The sequence below is a fragment of the Botryllus schlosseri genome, unplaced genomic scaffold (assembly GCF_051294905.1).
Source record: "Botryllus schlosseri isolate E-star unplaced genomic scaffold, Bs_hap1 Bs28a, whole genome shotgun sequence".
Classification (NCBI taxonomy): Eukaryota; Metazoa; Chordata; class Ascidiacea; order Stolidobranchia; family Styelidae; genus Botryllus; species Botryllus schlosseri.
This window is the reverse complement of record NW_027648637.1, coordinates 195,829-200,000: the sequence shown is the minus strand read 5'-3', so window position 1 is coordinate 200,000 and position 4,172 is coordinate 195,829. Positions and strand designations below refer to the sequence as shown.

The 4,172-nt window shown below is 57.6% G+C and overlaps 2 non-coding genes across 2 annotated transcripts; both read right to left on the bottom strand.

Annotated features, from left to right (window-relative positions):
* Positions 1-37: 37 nt before the first annotated feature.
* Positions 38-191, bottom strand: LOC145459944 (5.8S ribosomal RNA). Its single transcript, XR_013921625.1, has one exon. It is a non-coding gene; the product is annotated as a 5.8S ribosomal RNA (ribosomal RNA).
* A 305-nt stretch (positions 192-496) lies between these two features.
* LOC145459955 (small subunit ribosomal RNA) lies at positions 497-2,320 on the bottom strand. Its single transcript, XR_013921636.1, has one exon. It is a non-coding gene; the product is annotated as a small subunit ribosomal RNA (ribosomal RNA).
* Positions 2,321-4,172: the final 1,852 nt, after the last annotated feature.

Below are 4,172 nucleotides of genomic sequence, written 5' to 3'. Positions count from 1 at the left end.
GGCTCCTACCAAAGCCGCCTCGCGCATCGCGTCACGCCGACCCTGAGGCAGACGCGGCGCCGGGATTTGCCCGACGCCGCAATTTGCGTTCGGAATATCGACGTTCAATGTGTTCTGCAATTCACATTACTTCTCGCACTTAGCTGCGTCCTTCATCGACTCGCGAGCCTAGTGATCCACCGTCGAGAGTCGTACTCTCTTTGCTTTCAGGACAACTCCGCATCGCTTCGCTCACCACGGTTTTTCGCGGGCGCCGGCTCGCTCGAGGCCGACGCCGCCGAGGGAACCGACCTAGAGGCGTTCGGTCTCGGTCCCTCTCCGAAGGCGGGCCCCGACGACGGCCATCCCCGGCCCGCCGTCGAGCGCCCGCCCTTCTCTGTCACGACGGTCTCGTTCACGACGAGCGGCGCCCAAGCGCGGGGCGCCGCGACGCCGAGTCCTCGCGGACACGGCGCCAGATCAAAAAGCAACGGGGCCTCGCACCCACCAACAACGATAATGATCCTTCCGCAGGTTCACCTACGGAAACCTTGTTACGACTTTTACTTCCTCTAAACGATCAAGTTCGGTCGTCTTCCCGGCGCACCGCCGCGCCCGTCGCCGGGCACGCGACGGGGCCGGTCCGAGGATCTCACTAAACCGTTCAATCGGTAGTAGCGACGGGCGGTGTGTACAAAGGGCAGGGACGTAATCAACGCGAGCTGATGACTCGCGCTTACTGGGAATTCCTCGTTCGAGGGCAACAATTGCAAGGCCCTATCCCAATCACGGACGGGGTTCAACGGGTTACCCGGACCTCTCGGCCCGGGCGCACTCGCTGATCCGTCCAGTGTAGCGCGCGTGCGGCCCCGAACATCTAAGGGCATCACAGACCTGTTATTGCTCGATCTCGTGTGGCTAAACGCCACTAGTCCCTCTAAGAAGTTGGACGCCGACCGCCGAGGGTCGCGTAACTATTTAGCATGCCAGAGTCTCGTTCGTTATCGGAATTAACCAGACAAATCGCTCCACCAACTAAGAACGGCCATGCACCACCACCCACAGAATCAAGAAAGAGCTGTCAATCTGTCAATCCTTCCCGTGTCCGGGCCGGGTGAGTTTCCCCGTGTTGAGTCAAATTAAGCCGCAGGCTCCACTCCTGGTGGTGCCCTTCCGTCAATTCCTTTAAGTTTCAGCTTTGCAACCATACTTCCCCCGGAACCCAAAGACTTTGGTTTCCCGGAGGCTGCCGGCGAGGTCGTCATGGTAACGCCCGCCGATCGCCAGTTGGCATCGTTTATAGTCAGAACTAGGACGGTATCTGATCGTCTTCGAACCTCTGACTTTCGCTCTTGATTAAAGAAAACGTTCTTGGCGAACGCTTTCGCAGCTGCTCGTCTTCCGCCGGTCCAAGAATTTCACCTCTGACGGCAGAGTACGGACGCCCCCGGCCGTCCCTCTTAATCATTACCTCGCTCCCGCGAACGCCAACGAAACGAGACCGAGGTCCTATTCCGTTATTCCATGCGACACTATGCAGGCGGGCGGCCTGCTTTGAACACTCTAATTTTTTCAAAGTAAACTCGTCGGCCCGACCCGCGGCACCCGGTCAAGAGCACCGCGGGCGGCGCCGACAGGCGGAACCCGCGACGCCGGTGCACGCCCTGCGACGGACCGGCGCCGCGCGCTCTACATCCAACTACGAGCTTTTCAACCGCAACAACTTTAGCATACACTTTCGGAGCTGGAATTACCGCGGCTGCTGGCACCAGACTTGCCCTCCGATGGATACTCGACAAGAGTTTTAGAATGTACTCATTCCGATTGCGGGGCCTCGTTAGAGTCCCGCATCGTTATTTTTCGTCACTACCTCCCCGTGTCGGGAATGGGTAATTTGCGCGCCTGCTGCCTTCCTTGGATGTGGTAGCCGTTTCTCAGGCTCCCTCTCCGGAATCGAACCCTGATTCCCCGTCACCCGTTATCACAAAGGTAAGCCCGTAGCCTACCTTCGAAAGTTGATAGGTCAGACACTTGAATGGTAGGTCGCCGCCGCGAAGGCGTGCGATCCGCGTGGTTATCCAGAGTCATCGAAAGAGACGGGCCCTCGCGGGCCCGGTCGGGTTCGAACCAATAAAAGCGCGCCTCCCGGAGTCGGCGCTCGGTCGCATGTATTAGCTCTGGAATTGCCACAGTTATCCACGTTAGCTCTCGCAAGGACCAAATAAACCAAGACTGATTTAATGAGCCGTTCGCAGTTTCACTTTACGTTCAGTTCGTACTTACACCTGCATGGCTTAATCTTTGAGACAAGCATATCACTACTGGCAGGATCAACCAGATATCTCTCGCGCACTGCGAGGCCCGCCCCTGGGCCGGGGGTCGGGCGTCGGGACCAAGGTGCTCTTCGGCACCGGCGCCGCCGCTCTACGGCGCCCGTCGCTTTCGCTCTCTCGATCGTCGGACCGTTCTCGGGTCGCCCGCCGTCGTCTCGTGGGACGCGGACGCCCGCCGTTCACCGCTTAATAGAATCTCTCGCGCTCGGAACCGAATCCGAGACGTACGCGAGGCCTGCCGCCGGGGCTCGGGCGCTGCTCTGCCGCGACGCGATGCACGGATAAGCGCCCGGAGCCGCCGCGGCGGACCGAGGACGTCGTGTTTGTATAGCGGGCCGTCCCGCTCTTTCGTTCGTTCCCGGAGGCAAGGGCCGCGAGGCCCAGCGGTTCACGAGGCATTTGTCGGACCAAGGTTTCTCGACGGCCGATTCTCTCCTCGGCGACGCCGCGACGCTACGTAGGAAGGGTCTGGGCCGCGAGGCCCGAAAGACAACGCGCCGCGTCCGCGCTGCATTTATTGAGTCCGCTATCCGGTATGCCTCATGGCTGTATGACAGGTGTAGGGTCACTATCATCCATATCCCGCCGTCTACGGCATACCGGGCAAGCTCGCTCTATGCAGCGCTTGGCGACACGCAACGTTTAAACCCGCGACTCGAGGTGCTCCGACCCGTGATTAGTGCTTGCTTCGCACCCCCATATGCTTTCGCTCCAACCGGTGACGACGGATCAGTTCCGCCGCGCCGGGCGCATCCTCTCGCCGGCAGATTCAACGTTTCGCGCCCGGCCTCCCGTCAGGCGCCGGGCGCGCGCCCCTTCCTATATTAGTTTTTTTTCGGAAACCCTGGTGACTTTTTTCTACTTAGTCGTTTTTCAGGGTCGCACCCGGGCCGGGGGGCCGGAAAATTTTCGCCGGCCAGAAAAATTTTTTTTCCCGAAAAATAAATTTTTTTTTCCGAAAAAATAAAAAATAATTAAAAAAAAAACTTTTCGAAAAAGCCTCCCACGGGACCCCTCACACGAAGTTTGGGGCCGATCCGACCAAGTATAGGCGTTTCGCCGTGTTAAGGTATGGGCCCTGTGTTAAGGTATGGGCGAGGTCGAAAAACGACTAAGTCCGAAATTTTCCTCGGAAAAAGTTGAACTTTTTTGCCGGCCAAAAGCCCGCCTAGAGACCCCGCACACGAAGTTTGGAACCGATCCGAGCAAGTATAGGCGGTTCGCCCATGTTAAGGTATGGGCCCTGTGTCAAGGTATGGGCGAGGTCGAAAAACGACTAAGTCCGAAAATTTCCTCGGAAAAAGTTGAACTTTTTTGCCGGCCAAAAGCCCGCCTAGAGACCCCGCACACGAAGTTTGGAACCGATCCGAGCAAGTCCGGCCGACCTACCGTAGGCTCCCATGTTATAGTATGGGCGAGGTCGAAAAACGACTAAGTCCGAAATTTTCCTCGGCAAAAGTTGATTTTTTTCGCCGGCCAAAAGTCATCCATAAGAGCCCGCACACGAAGTTTGGAACCGATCCGAGCGAGTCCGGCCGACCTACCGTAGGCCCCCATGTTAAGGTATGGGCGAGGTCGAAAAACGACTAAGTCCGAAAATTTCCTCGGAAAAAGTTGATTTTTTTTGCCGGCCAAAAGCCCGCCTAGAGACCCCGCACACGAAGTTTGGAACCGATCCGAGCAAGTATAGGCGGTTCGCCCATGTTAAGGTATGGGCCCTGTGTTAAGGTACGGGCGAGGTCGAAAAACGACTAAGTCCGAAAATTTCCTCGGAAAAAGTTGATTTTTTTTGCCGGCCAAAAGTCACCCACGAGAGGCCCCACACGAAGTTTGGAGCCGATCCGAGCAAGTCTGGCGCGC